Source organism: Lissotriton helveticus, chromosome 5_1 (assembly GCF_964261635.1).
Source record: "Lissotriton helveticus chromosome 5_1, aLisHel1.1, whole genome shotgun sequence".
Lineage (NCBI taxonomy): Eukaryota > Metazoa > Chordata > Amphibia > Caudata > Salamandridae > Lissotriton > Lissotriton helveticus.
In genome coordinates this window covers 564,290,293-564,308,810 of record NC_136065.1, presented here as the reverse complement: position 1 = coordinate 564,308,810, position 18,518 = coordinate 564,290,293, and the positions used below count along the sequence as shown (strand labels likewise).

Sequence of the window (18,518 nt, the reverse complement as noted above, 5' to 3'; positions counted from 1 at the left end):
GTGAACTGAAAATGCTTGTTGCCAACCATGAACCGCAGGGAACATCTGAGGGCCTGCAAGACATGGATGTGAAAGTAAGCATCCTGTAGGTCCAGGGCCGCCATCCAGTCTCCAAGAAAGAGGGTAGACAAGACCTGAGCCATGGTAAGTACATTGAACTTGTCTTTTCAGGAAAGCATTGAGAGGACAAAGTTCTAAAATAAGACAGAGAACCGTGGCCATTTTCGGCACCAGGAAGTAGTGAGAGTGACAGACGTCTGGCACCAGAACACTTTCTATGGCTGTTTTGGCCAAAAGAGCTTGCACTTGTTGCTACAAGAGAAACATATGATCCTCAGGCTGCCATTCCGAAGTTGGTGTTAGGTGTAGCAGGTGTTCGAGGAATGGTACAGTGTAACCCTGCTGAACCATTTGCAGGACCCACTTTTTCGAAGGTTTTTCTTGCCAACCTGACAGAAACTGTTGTAGCCTGCAGCATATAGAGTGGACGTGTGCCTTCAGGGGCATGCTAAAAAGTCACAGGGAAGCAGCGGAAGCTGTATAAAACTAGACGGTCTGTTGTCCTCATTGCCCTCTCTAAGGGGTACCATGGCCTTGGCCATGAAAGGGTTGTGGGGACTGATGCATCTGTTTGGCTGCTGGCAATATGCCATGAAATGAGAAAAATTGAAGGATTGGCAAGAAGAAGAACAGAAATGCCCACGGAGCATGCTGTGACCCTGCTATTTGAAGTGCTCCAGAGCCAAATCCACTTGATCACCAAGCAATCAGGAGCCATCGTATGGCTTGTTCATAAAACTCTGCATAAATCCTCCCCTAAAAAGCAGATGGACTGCATCCAACAGTGTCTATGGATGGCCACACTAATGCAAACAGCCCTTCCAAAGGTGTCAGTTGTGTCAAGTCCTCTGTGAATGGTGACCTTGGCTGCACTGCAGCCATCTTACATGGCAAGGGAAAAGATGTCAAAAGGGCCTGCTCTAGGACCATGGTCAACACTTGGGCAACAGAGTCCCATAGTGTGTGGCAGTAATGGCTAAAAAGGCAGCTGGTGTTTCCTGAGCGAAGGGCCTGACTCGTCGAGGAGAAATCCCTCTTGTCAAAGGTTTCAATACTTTTAGATTTCCTGTCAGGGGAGTAGAGGGGAAAGTGGTTAAGTTCTCGCTACTGTAGGAAGCTTGCACCACAAGGCTTTCAGGGGTGGGGTGTTGTGTGAGAAAAACAGGGTAGCCTGGAGCAGGGCGATGATATCTGGTGACCCTGCGGTGTATAGGTGGATCTAAGCAATACTAGGCCAAGGTGCCCAAGTATGCTTTTGTAAGGGCTTCTTTAAATTGTAATAGAGGCTCAGAGTGTGTCTGGCCAGGCTGCAACAGCTCTGTTAAAACTTAAGTTTTGACCTCCTGAGTGGGAAGGTGAAGATCAAGGACCTCCCGCCTTCGCATAACCACAGCTAAGAAGGCACTGTTCCATGGCAGGTCCTGGTGGAGAAACTAGACCAGTGCCTAGGGAGGTATCCAGACCACTGCATCCTTCATACCAGTTATACTCCAAGTATCTTTAGGTGATCTTATCCCCATCAATATTTTTCCCATTGTTTGTATTGGTACCAAAAAGAAAATTTAGGACATGGGCCTAACCAGACGGTAGAGGCACTGTGTCTGATTCAGAAGGAAGGCAGAGGAGGTTGAGGCTCAAATGAAGGAGTTCGCGGCCTGAGTCAGGTTCGGGGTAGAGCAGTCTCTGTGTCAGACGGCACTATGGACTGGCTGTCATTGCCTGGAGTAGATGGCGCCGGCATCAGTCTATAGCCGGGGTCTCCAACCGGTCGATCGCGAGCTACCGGTAGCTCGCAGAGACCCCGGGAGTAGCTTGTGTAGCCCTTCTGCCTTTCCGGCTCCATTTGCCCGCCCTCACCCAAACCAGTCGCTCGGATTGGAGCTAAGTTGGGGTGGGGGCGGGCGAAGAGGATGACGCTCCTCTCCTGGAGCTGCAGACTCCTCTCGTGAGAGTCTGACTCTTGTGGCGTCATCGTCGTGTGCCAGCGCGGAGCAGTAGTCGACGTGCCTTCCACCTCAGGAAAGCTCAATGGTGGAATTAGGGATCCCGTGGGAGGGATGGCTGACAAGGCTTCAGGGAGCGCCGGTTAGGAAGGAAAAACGAGTGGAACAGAGGGCAGAAAGGCACAAAAAACGAGTGGAACAGAGGGCAGAAAGACAAAAAACGAAGGAAAAACAAGTGGAACAGAGCGCAGAAAGGCACAAAAAACGAGTGGAACAGAGGGCATAAAGGCACAAAAAACGAGTGGAACAGAGGGCAGAAGGGCACAAAAAACGAGTGGAACAGGGCAGAAAGGCACAAAAACAGGAAAAACGAGTGGCACAGAGGGCAGACGGGCACAAAAAACGAAAGGCACAACGGGCAGAGAGGCACGGGTCAGCGAGGGATACAGAAGGGAAAACCGGGCAGAGAGAGCACGGGGACAGCGAGGGGAGCAGGGGGAAGAAAAAGGGGCACGGACCACGTACAGGCAGCGGGGGAAGACAGACAGCAGTCACAGACACAACAATGATAATACAGGCAATACAATAAAATCAATAAAACGCTGAAGGGCACATGTGTATAGGTTACCGTTACTTGGCAGGCAGGTAAAATAGATACAGCCAGGATCAGCAGTAGGATTTTCGTGCTGCTGTTTGATTGCTCACTTTCCACAAGCCCTTGGGTACCACTGCCTCTTACAACTCTGCAGTTATCCGTGTCCAGTAGTCAAGGCCAAGCTCATGATGAGGCAGGGGGGGGGTGGAGGGGTATGGGGGGGGGGGAGTGGAGGGGTATGGGGGGGCATGGGATTGAGGGGGCATGACTGTTAAGTCATGGTTCAGGGCCACTGGTATTATGTGGCACGGGGGACCAAATTATGCAGCAAGTTTGACAAAATCATGCAGCAAAAAAGACAAAATGTTATGGTATATTGCAGCTAATTTTGTGATGGTACTACTTTATCGTTTTGTAATTTGTGCTCGTTATTGTCTCTGAAATTTTGGACCTTAATTTTGGACCTATTAATTGAAATGTCTTGAAGCGTCACAAATCCAAAGTCATTCCTTTTGGTGTTCTAGGGAACTCTTAAGTCAGGCCTGTCTTGGGTATTTTGTTCAAACCACAGTATGGGCTCTGATGAAATTAGGCTTAAAGTCAATGAAACTAGGCATGGGGGGGGGGGTCTCTCTGAAAAATGCGCGAGCTGCTTTGGGTTCAGTAGCTCACAACAATTGTCACTGGCCAGATGTAGCTCTGACTACACAAAAGGTTGGAGACCCCTGGTCTATAGCATTCCGGTGTGGCTCATGATATGGGTAGGAAACCAGTATTGAAAGCGGTCCAGAGCCAGAGTGGATCCAGAAGTCCCAACTGGCGTCATAGCCAGGCCTGCCAGTAGAAGCCCAGTTGGGAGGCCTTTCGGCTTCTTGGGGTCTTTTGGCACGGTAGAATAAGCTAGCAGTGTGACAAAAAGGCAAAGCATGGCATCTCAAAATTCCTCGATCTGCTGCAGGGTCACCAACTGATCCGTAAATTATAGTTGCCATGGGACCAGGGTTAGAATTGACTCTAGAATGGACTGGCTTCGGGTGCGAGACCTTGATGTACAATGACACCCTCAGGGGAGTGAAAGTGATGGGATATAGTACTTGTACTTCTTTTTCAATTTCCTTGAGGAATGAGAATGCAAGAAGAGCGGTCAGCAACAGAATCTTTACCTACCATTTAACCTCAACTGTTCCAGGTGGGCAGGCCTCCGGTGCTCCACTATAAAAAGCTTAGTTTTTTGATCCTGAATAGCCTCGGGGTGCATCGTGGAGCAATCACTGCAGGCCTTGGAGTCATAATCTGACCACAGGCACCAAATGTGGGTCCGTCACAGATATCGGTTTATGAGATTATCGCATGTTTTTAAACCATTCTGATTTGGGAGGTGAAATAATTCCCGTGAAAACTGTGTGTTTAGACAATGTTAAACAAGAGTGATGGAGTAGCTCTGGTTGCGTGTCTGCTGTGCAGAAGAAGGAACTGAGGTCAGCGCTCATGAATGGCACCCATTTACGCTCATGCACACCCGGCGCAGAGCAACGCTGGTGCAGAGCCATCTGCGCCATTTATCCGCGTACAGGGGTACTGCTGAAGTTGTTCTGGATCAAGGTTGACGCCTAGGGAAGTATTAAAAAAATATGGAATCTGCAGTTAGAAGTGCATAAGAATGGGACATCTGCACTGTACTAATAAAATGTGGTATGTAACCTTACTTCTAATTTTTTAAGTCCGCTTAGTTGTTACTAAAAGAGGAGGGTGAGAGTAATTTCAGAGTTAAAGAGTGGGTTAAGGGGCCAAGGGGGATTTGGGGGTTAAGAGGTGGGTAGAGCTAGGGGAAAGGGTTTGTTATAACTCAGAGGTGAGGAGATGTAAAGGGAGGTACATTTTTCTTTTTTTACAAAATATGGGGTTTGGTGGCTTACCCTCTGCCCAAACAAAACATCAAAAGGCTTGAATCACACCATCACACCATCACACCATCACACCAACACACACACACACACACACACACCAACACACACACACACACACACACACACACACCAACACACACCAACACACCCACCCACACACACACACACACACACACACACACACACACACACCAACACACACACACCAACACACACACACACACACACACCAACACACACACACACACACACACACACACCAACACACACACACACACACCAACACACACACACACCAACACACACACACACACACACACACACACACACACACACACACACACACGTAATTTGCAAAAAGCAAAAAAAAACTGGTGCAAAAATTATATCTGAAGAGTAAACGCTTTCATTGTAAATAGTTCTTTTAAATGTAACTGGAGTAAAGGCATGAGGAGTAAAATCTGCAAAGGAAAGGCATACATAGTAAATGTTTAGGGACTGATGGCTGATATTCAAAATGTGTGAATGTGCATTTGTTCCTACAGTTGAATGACAATTTTGTATGACGGCCACTGCACATACATGTATTTACACATACAAACACACGTATAGATATATATATATATATATATATATTCATTCTCTGGAAAAAAACAAAGGTTAAAGTAGTGTTATACTTAGGTATTGAAATGAGTTCAATACTAACGCTGGAAAAATAAATAACTAACTTGCACGCCAGCCATGCTCTGCTTATTACCTCAGGTAACATCGCTTATCACATGTTAAATGACATCTGAAATGGCAACACCCAATGAATATGACAGTTTGCTATACAGTTTTCAAACTGGAATGTATTCACAGACCAACACCTAGACCCAATTTTCTATAATCTTTGTAACCTTTCACAACAGCCAGAACATGAAACGCATCTAAAAAATGACTCACGTTTTATAGGTATTATGCTCTTTTTTTACTGGTATCCAGGTGCAACAGAAACATAACAATGCGATCAGCAAGTTAGCAAGACTAAACGTAAATGTGTAAATTACTCATAAGAGTAGGTTACATTTATGAATAGCCCAGGTAACATGTCTGTAAATATTAATATGATCAGCAATTTATTAAACCTAGATTGCCATTTAAAAATGTGTGTGGGGCAATTATTTACCTTAATGAGATGTACCTGTTAAATACCTCTTGTAACTTATGTGTGGTCTGCAAATCAAAGTAGTGTCACTCAGTCTCTACCTTGTTTAAATGAAGTACCGTTTGCACTTAAAACCTTACTGGTAGTTAAACTGTGCACCAAAAACTTTTACCATACTGAATCCAACTTTTCTCCATGACTATACTACTTCTATTTCTATTTCGTACATGCACACATGTACATACAAACGATCTACGCGGTATATGTTTGTTGAACCTCTATCTACAGTTTTTTTTAATGATCTTGATGTTTTTAGAATAATTACTGGAGCAGTAACTTGGATGAGGTCATCAGTGATATAATTATTATGTCATTTAACATGCCATGAGTGATGTAATACGTTAGGTCATAAACAGTGCAAGGCGGGGCAAAAGTTATAGTTGGCTCCGTGAATATAACTGGCAATTTTCAGTATTTTTTGATTTTCAAGAGTTTGTTTTTAACCCATTTTAATGCCTACCTATAAAAGTACTTTAACCTTTGCTTTTTTCAATACATTGCTAAGATTGCTTTTTAACGTAGGCTACTACCTTATTGACATACCTAACTATAATGTCACTTTAACTTTAGTTTTTACACTGAATTTTCAGCTAAACCCCCTTCAGCCATGCTCAGGGGCTGAGTAGCCAATCCACCGCAGCCGGCTCTCCATGGCCCACTTGCTGCCTCTGACCCACCAGCTCTCCATTCTCAGTCTCCATGCTAGTTAGTACCCACTCACTCCTGCCTTCCTTGGTAAGCATTCTACCCTGCCCCCTACTGCCTGCACCCAGTTGTCCATCTGAGTGTTCCTGCTCCCTCACACCACCCCTCCATGGTCCATTATGCTGCCACTACCTCTCCCGTCTGCCTTCCCTAGTAAACGTGCTGCCCCTGCCCTCAATTCTCAGTGTTCATGCTCCTGCCCCATCCCTTCCTGGTCCATTTGGCTGCCACTGCCCCTCACGATAGTCTTTTGTTGCTGTCCCTACCCCCTTCCTCTGCCCCTCCTTGCCCTTCCCTCCCTCCCTAGTCTGCTGAGCTGCCACTGCCCTCCGTTGCTGTACCTGACCACCATTCTATATATACACATCCTCTTCCCCCTCCATCCCTGGTATGTTGTGCTACTACTGCCCACTGTTGCTGCCCCTGCCCCAATCCCCCATTCACCATGTGCATGTCCCTGCCCCCTCACTCTATGCTCTATTGTGTTGCCACTGCCCCGCCCTATCTTCCCCCTCTTGTTCTCAGTGTACCTGCCTGTGCCCCTGCCACCTCCCTCTCTGGCCTGTTATGTTGTCCGTGCACCTCTACCGTGTGTGCCACTGCCCTCCGTTGCTGTTTCTGCTACTCAATTCAGTTCAGTTCATACGTCTTTATTTCTAAATATTCCATCATACAAGACATCATAATTTTTTTTCGTAAAAACACTACACTTAACAATATTAATATACACAATTACCCTGGATAAAACATTAAAACAAAATTGATAAAACCTAATGTACATAAGTTATTTTCATCACACAGATAATCACTACATGGGGTGTTGAAGAAATCGTATAACTCATAAAACGTAATTAAATTTGAAATTAAAGACGTACTAACTATATTGGAACTAAAAACTGTCAGTTAATCAACTCACATGTGGGTACCTAGCTCTAATAATCCATGCCCACCCCAGAAATTTTGCTACAGCTATGGTCACAATCTCAGATGTATTAGTTCTTAGAAGCCATAGTGCCTCCGCACCCACCCGTGTTCTCATCTTAATACAAATTGGTTTTAACCATTTTCTCCGGGGGCTAGGTAAGCGGGGCAAACAAAGAAAATAAGACCTGTTGACTCCTTTTGATCCCTACACCAGGGGCAGTACTCTGAAGACTGTCCACACCATTTGTTTGTAAACGTCCTCACAGGTAGCGTCCCAACTCTAAGCTGGTGATAAAGCTTTCTATCGTTACTCCTAGTGATGACATCCCAGTGGGGGTCACGCTTATGAACCAAAAACCTACCAGTCAATGAAGTAGACTCTGTCTGGACAACAAATAGGTGTCTTATTGACGCCCAGTAAAGTGCTTTGAATTATTTTTTCGATGGAAAAACATTGTTTCCGGGGGCCGACCACAACAGACTAAGACCCATCTTTTCCAGTATAGACTTCACATCTCTGAACCAGGGACGATTACCTGAATTCACAATTGATCTTAGATCTGAAATTTCATTAGCAAAGAGGGCCAATTCCGGGGTTGTCCATATTCTCCTCCACAGAGCTACCATCCTATACCGCGCAACATCATCAATAGAGAGACAACCCATATCAAGCAGCAAGGGTTTCATAGGGGTAGATTGTGGGAGACCTACCAAATTGCATAGAAATTTGTTTTGGATTCTAACCAATGGGGATAGGTCCCAGAAGCCCCATAAGTCCGCACCATACAGAATTGCAGAACTTATTTTTGCATCATATATTTTTAGTGCTGGCGCTATCCTTTTGGTTAGGGAGGTTCTTTGTTCCTTAATTAGGCACCCTGTTAATCGAGCAAATTTTAGACCGAGTGCATCAAGTTGAGGTTTCCATCTTAACCTATAGTCCAAGACTACCCCAAGATAGGTCATAACTTCCACCTGCTCTAATTCAGTACCATTCATGCTAACATGGCTCTTCAACGGCCTGTTTTTAGTTAGTACCATGAATTTGGTTTTGCTCACGTTCACCTGTAAGTCATTAAGTTTACAGAAAACCTCAAACTTATTTATCGCTATTTGGAGTCCCTTTTGTGTTTTGGAGAGGATAAGGGTGTCATCTGCAAGGATAAGGAATGGAAACTTTATACTACCCAAGACAGGGGCAACAGTTGGTGTGTCTGCTAAGTGCTGCACGACTTGGTTAATAAATAACAAGAACAAGGTCGGTGCGAGAACACACCCCTGTCGGACACCACGAGTGACAGGAAATCGCTCAGTCACCTGCCCCTGTCTACCCCATCTAACCCTTGCGAAATTAGCCTCGTGTAATCTTATTACTAAGTCCATAAGTTCACACGGCATTCCCATCTTTCCTAAGGCGGCCCATAATTTGTCTCTTGGGACGAGGTCGAATGCGGACTTAAAGTCCACAAATGTTGCATAAATAGTTCCTCCACCCAGGAGCACCACCTTCCAGTATATCAGAATGAATCTGAACACCTGGTCAATTGTGCGGACACTAGATCTAAAACCAGCTTGCATAGGGGATAGAATGTTTTCATTATCCATCCAAACCTGTATTTTGGCCAACACCATCCTAGCGAAAACCTTCTGGATTGCGTCTATTAGGCTAATGGGGCGATAATTCCCCGAGGTCGAACGATCCCCCTTTTTTAAAAATGGGTAATATTTCGGCCCCTCTCCATGAATCCGGGACCCGAGCCCCATTCGCGATGGCATTAGCAAGTGTCGTGATATAGGGCACCCAGTTCGATTGGTCATCTTTAAATAAATCGGCCGGGATACAGTCCATGCCTGGAGCTTTACCGGCTTGAACCAAACCTAGCGCAATCTCTGCATCTTTATTCACAAACACTAGAGGCAAACATGACATTGAGAGCATAAGTGAAGGAATGGCCAGAACACACGTGGGTTCTAACTCAGGGCCTCTAAATTGGGATGCGAAGTGATCAACCCAATCCTCAGCAGGTACGTGGTTCGCCAGGGTTTGCGAATCCAGGTTCCCTCCCCATTTTACAACCTGCCAGAACTTAATCTGATTTGAGGACCTACTTGCTTCATATAAATCCTGCCAGCGACTATCGTCCAATACTCTCTTAGCCTCCCTTTGGGCCTTCCTATACACTAACCTTGCCATTCTAATATCTACAACCACTCTGGATTTTATGGCTTAGATCAGGGAACTGAGAGCCTGTCGGCATGATTTATTGTACCATTTGTTCCCTGATGTAGATACCAAGACTGTCCCGGGTTTAGGGATTTTGGTAAAGAGAGCTTTCAAATGACCAAAAAGCTGCTCCTGGAGTGCACTTATATGCTCAGAAAACCCCAGAGGCTTATCCAGAGCCTGAATGGCACACCGGGTGGATGAGACTTCGTGAGAGATCCTATCTAAAATGGCAGGATCTTCTATTACCCTACTCCATCGAACCCTACGTCTATCATTGGTTAGGATGGCCTTTGCTGTGGCACACTTGGTAGCACTACTTCATCCAGGGCTATCCTCAAGTTTTAGACTTAAAACCAACGGATTGTGGTCACTCTCGGGCCGAACAGAAATTAACATGTCATCAAGTAGTGACCAATACTCAATTTTAATTAAAATATAGTCAATTCGACTTGTGCTGGTACCATTATCAAAAGTTACCCGTCCTATTTTCTCGGAGTGTGAACGGCCGTTGACCGCTCTCAACCCCCACTCAAGGAACAATCCTAGCCAATGTAGTGCTGCCTCAGTCCCCTTCTTGATTAGGTTTAAAGCAAGCTGTGGGACATTCCATAACACATCTTCTTCAGCAAAAATGTCCGCTCCCTCACGTAAAAGGGGTTCAAAGGTACAGTTTAGGTCCCCAGCCACAACTATAAACTTGTCCCTCCCAATTGAGTTGAGAAACAAGTCTAACTCTCCAAAAATTGTCGAGCACCGCCCACCAGGTAGGCCACGTGCATAGATGTTAACAATGAAAATTTCCTGGTGATTTTTCTTACTAAGCTTAAATCCAAGAATATCAGAATTATGCACTAACACTTCTGTAGGCCTATAGCTAATGGACTGCCTCACCCAAATGGTTAGGCCACCGGACGCTCTGCCTTTTTTACCCCGGATGGCAGGTTTAAAAAAGTTGAGATATCCCAAGCGAAAAATGGGGTCAGGAGCCCAACTTTCTTGAAAAATTAAAATATCATGATCATCTACGAAATCTGCCCACTCTCCTAAGTCTAATTTCCCCTTGAGCCCTGCAATGTTACACGAGACTATTTTAAGCAATGGAACCTGTGTGGTCAGTTGACTTAGTTCAGGGGCCCCTAAATTAAATCCTAGTGTACTCCCACCCTCTATCGGTAATTCTCTGGCTGGGAGTTCATTAGCTAGAGAACCCAGGGGGGACCATTCCACACCATAACCAACATCCTGTCCCAACTTGACCACCTCCTTAGGCCTACAATGTGCTGGATCACTACTAACAGCCACACCAACCTCAGATGTACATGTTCCCCCCGGGAACCCTTCCGGAACTCTTGGGCTGGTTGTTACCACCAGGCATGATCAAAAGTCAATCAACTCCCTCTAGGCCTGAGAGGAGCTCGAACCGGTTAAACAAGGGTGGAAAGTGTGGAAATTGTGTTACCCGATCAAAGGGGAATCCTCCAGTGGGACTTCTCCTTCAGAGCTTGGGAGGGTGGTAAAGAGGACCACTGTTTCTTTGGGGATAAAAATAGTGAAGGCCTAATGATTGAACTTCGCCCACCCTTCCAAACCTTGGTTCTCTACGAACAAAGTCCACCACCCAAGAGTCCCTGAAATTAATTATAACACAATCTCCTTCTAAATCCTTTGGGCAATGTTCCACCCAGCTTGCTCTTCTGACGTTTAGAATCTCCGTTTTAGAGGAGGTAGGGAGAGTTCTGTTCTTGTTAAGCGAGAAGATGACTTTGTTATTCAGCTTCCTATATAATTCCATTTTATCCTCCCCAATAGCTGGAACTCCCGTTAGTATAATTGTGTGGGGGGCAGACTCAGGGGGTAGATTCACGCAAGGGAGACACGGGTTAACGGCCTCCTTCCCTGGTTGGCTATGCCCTTTTGACTGACTACCTGTGTCTGGTACACAAGGAGCGGACTGGTTTCTAAGCACCGCACCTTCCTTCGTGACCCTACCCTTGGTAATAGCCAAAGAATTGTTACAGGCGGGAGGTTTCTCCAAACGTGGTTGTCCTGACTGGGTATTCAATGAATCAGTTGTGACTGGAAGAGCCACCTTTAATGCGTCACTGGACCCTAATCTTCTAAATGGATCTTCGCGCCAGGATACTCTGGAGTAATGGAGCGCGTTATAAAACAGCAAATAAAATAATCCCTGGGAATCAATAGAAGGGACCTTTCGATTTTCCAGACCATTTACTAGTTTGTCCAATGTATTGGAATTAGCTGTTACTAAATTCTCCAGCTGATCTAGTTTGGAATTAATCAACCTCGTTCGTTCCAGTAAGGGTAACATCAAAGATTTAACAAGAATTTCTATTTTACCCACAAGTTCATCATCTGTACTACGAGAGGAGTATTGATCAACACAGTCAATGGGGACCGTCGTGGGATTGGTAGGGGCTAATTAAAACATGTGAGGGCTATATTATACTATTTTTTGGGGGAATTTTAGCAGTGCCCCTTTTCTGAATGCCACCCCCTCTTTTCCTTTTGCTGGGATTGGAAATTTTTGGTACGCCCATATTTTGTGCTTTTTGGACAGGACTGTATTGCGGGGGAGAGTCACCATCTCTGTGGGTTGAACTACTCGAAGGCGTACTGGTTATAGTAGTATTTAGGGTGGGACAGTCCACCTCGTTGTCCGGTACCACTAGCATAAGTTCAGGACTAGAGCTTTGATTAGCTATGGGGGCCCGATGACTTGATGTAACGGGGGATACTACTGACCTAATATGGCCTAGGGACGAGCGTTTACCAGTTATAAGATCCACGGATAGGCGCTTCTCAACAAAGGCTATTTCCTTTTCTAAGATACCCATTGTCCGTTTGAAAAAATGGACCAAGGTACCAGTTACCACCCCGCTCTTGGTTGTAACTTGTACTGTTCTATCTTTCCCAGAGCGAAGTGCCATAGTAGCTAGTGTCCCAACACTTTAGACCAAACAACAACTAAATAACAAAAGTAGAAGCCTAGAGGTTAATAGTTAAGCTCGGCTCAAACCAGGGTTAAGGGGGGGGGGGGCCAGCCCAGCCTCAATCGACCTCAGACGGCCTCAGACAGCCCGCCCTTTGCCCGGGCTTAGCCCGGCGCCGCCCGCGCGCATCCCGCGACGCTGGGGATGAGTCCGTTTTTAAAGCGCCTCCTGGCGCATTGCTCGTGGTGGCGGTGGCTTCCGGCCGCGTTGCAGGCTGGTACCTGTAGTCCTAGCTGCCTGAGTCCTCCCCCACACAGCGGCCACAGAGAGATCTGAACCAATCAAACACTCACACCCAGTCAAAAAGATCTGGGTTTGATCCATCACCGTTCTTTAGCCTACTCTGCCACCCCAGTTCAGACCAAGAAAGAGCACAAGCCTCGGACAAAGAAGACCCCCACAGGCAGGTAGGATCTGCGAGGTTCGCAGATGGATCAAACAGGGCCCCTACTCAGTTTCTCAGTACAAGCCCCTACCCCCTCCATCCCAGTGAGCTGTAAATGTCCGCTGTTAGTATCCCTACCCCCCTCGTTCTCCATGTGCATGCCTATGCCTTCTCCCTCCCAGGTATATTGGGCTGCCATTGCCCCTATAATGTGTGCTGCCACTACCTTCCATCGCTTCCCTCCGGCTCCCCCATTCCGTGTGTGTGCCCTGCCCCCACTTCCCCTAGTCCGTTGTGCTGTCACTAACCTCCGTTGTGCTGTCACTAACCTCCGTTGTTGCCCCTACATCTCTCTTACTGCCTCTCTGTTTGGTGTGCATGCCTCTGCTCCTTTGCCTGTTGTGCAGCCACTGCACACCAAATCTGTGTGGCTGCCCTAGCCCCCTCCCTTCCACTTCTGTTGTACTGCAACTGCCACTGTGTAGCCTCTGCTCCTATCGCCCGTTCCCCATTCTCCATGTGGATTCCCCTGTCCTCTCTCTAGGTCGCTGTGTTGCCACTGCCCCTGTGCTGCAACAATCCACTGTGGCTGGGCTTCCCTCCCTGACCCTCCCCCAATTCTCTGTATGCTTGCCTCTGCCCCTCCCTCCGTAGTGCTGCCAATGCTCCTGTGTTGTATGCGGCCACTGCCCTCCTTTGCTCCCCAGCCCACCTGCCCCTGTCACACTACTTTTCATTGTGCATGTTCCGACCCCTCCCTCCCAGGTCCATTATGCTGCACCTGCACCCCCCCTTTTCTCCATGATTTGTCCCGACCAGGTCATTGACCTCCGCTGCTGTCCCTACTCAATACCCCTATGCTCTCCATGTGTCTGCACCTACCCCCTCCAACCCTGGTCCATTGTGCTAGAACTGCCCTCCGTTGCTGGCCCAGCCTACCTCCCACACTAGCTCCATGTGCTTGCCCCTGTCCCCTCACTTCCTGGTTCAATAATCTGCCACTGCCTATTTTCCAGTCCCTCCCCCCCTCTCCATGTGTGTTCCCCTGCCCCTCCCTTGTCCATTGTACCCACCCGTGTCCATTGTCCTGCCACTGCCCACTGCTGCTGCGCCTACCCCTTGCCACCATTCTCCATGTGCGTGCCTTTGTCCCCTTCCCTCCTCGCGCCATGAGTGGCCATTGCCCCTGCGCCATCTGTTGTCAATAGGGGTGGGCGGAATTTACCTAGTCCCGCTACGCAAACCTCCGCGAAACAGTAAAAAATCTCCGCGAGCACGCAAAAGTTCTGTGAACACACGGAATTGCTTTTTCCACCCGTTCGCGATGCTTTTTTCCTGTTCGTGAACGCTGTTTGCGTGCTCGGGGAGAAATATCTCGCAAACACGCATTTTCAAAGCGCTAACAAGCAAAAAGTTCCGCGAAGCACCGGATTGCGGAATTTGTGGGAATTTTGTATTCTCCACGGAACGCGAAATTAGCCAAAGTCCGCGAGCGGAACCGAATATAATGCCCAGGCCTAGTTGTCATGGCCCTCTGTTTTGCCCTTCCTCCCATATACATCTATTCACAAAGAGTCAAATTTTTCGTTCAATCCCATATTGACATTGGGACTAGATAAACGTTACGAAAGTTCAGATTTAAATTTAAGGATGGATTTTGTCTCCTGGTCACAGAAAAAAAGCCAGACTACTGGGTGCATCCCACACAGCAAAATTGAATTCTAGACCGAAAGCTGGGCCCCCTAGTCACCTTAAATTCCATCCGATTACAGGAAAGTCATCTTATTAAGCAAAGGTTACCAACCCAAGGCGTTGTCTCTTTGGCACATCAATAGAACGTTATCATTATTATTATTATTTATTTTGTTAAGAAAAAATCGTGGGTACCTCTCTAAGAAACTTGATCAGTAAGTAAATAGGCTTAAAATGGAGGAAAAGCGAAACCCGGAAATCAACCACCAGTCGGCTGGACATTTGAAATGTGCTACTGAATCACAATAAAATGGATATCCATGTCCATTTTAACCTATTTCACAATGAGAGAAATCCGGAGTTGAATCCACATGTTCAAATCCACTCTAAACAACCGGCAATCGGCGCTTTCGGACAACCCCATGTAGACGTGGCCTCTTTTGGGGCTAGTAACGTAGACTCTTTTTCAAACCTCAGCCAACGTCCTTTCATTATGATTACCTGCTTTGTCCCACATTCCGAAGAGCAGCCTTCCCAGGGTAGATCTAAAAGTGGTTGAGGACTGCCATTTCTTTGGACAGGAATGAGTTAGGGCATGGCTTTAAGTGGGCCGGGTCTCACCGGTGCTGAGCACCTGCAGTTTTTTAAAGGGGGCTGTAAAACGGGTCTCTGTCGGGCTCTGTTGTGTTAAAAAATAAACAGGAGCTTAGAGGGTAAAGCTAGTCATAAGTCGCCCTCCACTCAATATGCAACTAGTACAACAACAGACCTAGACTATATAGGCACTTATAAAGTTTACCCTTGTTTGGGATATACCATTTGTTGCATTATCTTTGCAAACCTTACTCCCCCTTTCACTCATCATGGGGTAGTCGGTATGTCCTGGGATTGTGCCTCCTTTAGACAATCGCCTGATTCCCAATAGCTAAGAAACAGTTGTGAGACCACTCATACCACACACACTTTCGTGTCCAAATGTAATGTGCTAAACCGAAAAAAGGTGTGTGAGAGCAAGATGGCACCTCACGGGCGCACCACCAACGGGAACCTGACTGGTACTCGCCAGGATAGCCCTGTTCTCATCATTGGCACCATCAAGCTCAAAAAGAAAAGAAAAGTGTCCAGAAACTCAACACGTAGAGTTTGTGAAAAGATGCAGTGAAACCAAACAAAGAGAGTGACCAATAAAGTGTCAAACAACACATTAAAACACTCACACTCCAACACAGATATGCAATTTTATTCTGTCTCTTGTGTTGGGTATGGAGGTTAAAAAAGAAGTAGCCGTGGTTATCACCTATTTAACCAACACTACTTCACTTGCCGACATGATTCATTGCCCATTAAATTTTAGGCAATTTCTTCAGGGCGTCGTGTATTAAAGCCACTGCATACGGACCGATATGTCTTCACAACTGTAAAAAACATAAAACACACTTTTGTAATGCACCTGCATACATAGGGCGTGCCCACTTCGAATCTCTCACATATAGCTTCCTGATAATTACCCTCATGCGGCCATAGGTGCTCCTACCAGCCGGGGAGGTTGAGTGTACCTTGGCACATGCGGGCCGCTTTTTTACGGACTGCAGTGACCGCAGGCACATCGATGTGCGTTGCTCACACTGCTCATTTCTCACAAGGGGAGAAGTTAAAGCATGACATCATGCCAGGTGAGCGTTGTAGGGTAAGGGAAATCCTTTAAAGAGTTATTTTCTCTCTGGAATTCCCAGCTCTTTTTGAAACCCAGGAGGAGCAACATTGTCGTGGTGTCACCAGGGCTTTAAGTGGAAGCTTTTCCAATATTATAGCCAAGCCATAGTAGCTGCTTATTTATCTAATGCAACTAACAACCATTGACAAAGCCAATAGTCCTGCCTTGTTGGAGGTATGAAGCTACTTGTTGTATCATATCTGGATGCAATGGCAGAAACGGCTAAATACAAGTCGGGCGGCACACCACGCTAAGCACAGATTTTTAGCTGCACTGCTCCCCTCCCCACACACAGTTTTTTCATCTCACTGAAAGCCCTACATTAGGGGGAGTTACTACACCGGAACCGAAGCCTCCGTACAACAGTAATGCACTGCGTGCTTAACTATTAATGGTGGTGTTAGCAGGAGGAAGGCTCACAACATGCAATGCACCACTTTTCTGAGCTTTTGTGCGCAACACGCAGCGTCTGACGGTTATAATTCAAACATAATCAAGACTACACAAATTATTTATCATCCGCTATGCATAATTATGAGCAGGATGAAAAACACGTGGTCCACGCTCTGCCTTGCAATGAAGAATGCCTGGCCGAACTACAAAGCACTGACTGTCTGTCACTGAGCAGGAAAAGCATACATCTCCTCCCACTGGTAACATTTTGAAGCAGCAACTGCTACTCGGAAGGAGGCATTTCTTTGCATAAGTAATGCGTTCATGGACTTTGCCCTTTAGAAATGTACGTCTTCTCTCTCCACCCTACACACATTTTCACAACGTTCTTTAGATATGCAAAGGTTATGGAATGTTATGTAACTACATTTTGTCCAGGATGATGGACGTTCATAATTCCACCGCAGATGAAGGGCAGCTTGGGAGTGTATGGAATGCAGCAATGCTGCATTCCGAGCAGAGGGTGCCATAGGGCCTGCCTTGGAAAGCTGGTGCGATCATGGAGTTTTTTATTTATTCTTTAAATCAATCATATGCCACAAACAAGCATTGGCATAGCCAATAGGTCTTGATTTTGGGACCTTATGAGTATTTAGTTATGCAGCACAATATTCTTGGTGCAACAACATCAACTGTTGCATGGGTAAACACTTATAAGGTCCCAAAGGTGAGACCTATTGGCTATGCCAATGCTTGAGTAGAGAGGTAGAAGACGGGTGGAAGGGTAGTAGTGGGGTAGATGGGTAGTAGTGGGGTAGATGGGTAGTAGTGGGGTAGAGGGGTAGTAGTGGGGTAGAGGGGTAGAAGAGGGGCAGTAGAGGGATTGAGGGGCAGTAGGGGTAGTAGAGGGGTAGAAGAGGGGTAGAAGAGGGGTAGAAGAGGGGTAGAAGAGGGGTAGAAGAAGGGTAGAAGAAGGGTAGAAGGGTGGTAGAGGGGTAGAAGAGGGGTAGAAGAGCGGTAGGGGGTAGAAGAGGGGTAGAGGTAGAGGGGTAGAAGAGAGGTAGAGGGTTAGAAGAGAGGTAGAGGGTTAGAAGAGAGGTAGAGGGGTAGAAGAGAGGTAGAAAGGGTAGAAGAGAGGTAGAAAGGGTAGAAGAGGGGTAGAAGAGTGGCAGAAGAGGGCTAGAAGAGGGCTAGAAGAGAGGTAGTGTAGAGGTAGAACTGAGAACCAGACCAGGCATGATTTCCCCACAGTTTGAGTTTTGAAATAAAAAGATTTTTTGTGTGTCCCCAGATATCAGTCTTCGCCATGGCGATAGTCCTTTTTATTTAAGAGCTTAGTTAGCTGCTAATGAGAGAGAGACCACAGCGTCAACTAAACATGCAAATACATCAAAGGCAAATTAATATGCTCAATCTGATCAGCTCAATTAATATGAAGAAAGAAGCGGAAGTGGGTTAACAGAGGGCACCTATTCATGGTAGACGGAGCTCCTTTTAGCTGAATGTGTGCGCCGGTTGTTGGGGTAGTGGTGGCCGTTTTAGCGCACTGTTAAAAATATTGTCAAAGAAGAACCAGACCTCCCACACCTAGCAGATATTAAGGTGTCAAACAAAGAATAGCACCTTTTTTTATTATATTTCATTTATTTTCTCCCTCTTTACAAATAAAAATGCAGCAATGACATCCTCAAAACGTGTGTTCATGCACATTTACAAAGGGGACAAGAGAACGAGTTTTCCAAGAATTGGGATTTC

The 18,518-nt window shown here is 46.4% G+C and overlaps 1 protein-coding gene across 5 annotated transcripts in view; it reads right to left on the bottom strand.

Moving 5' to 3' along the window:
- Positions 1-18,518, bottom strand: part of SGMS1 (sphingomyelin synthase 1) — a 922,685-nt gene that overhangs the window by 448,951 nt on the left and 455,216 nt on the right. The window lies entirely within an intron of this gene.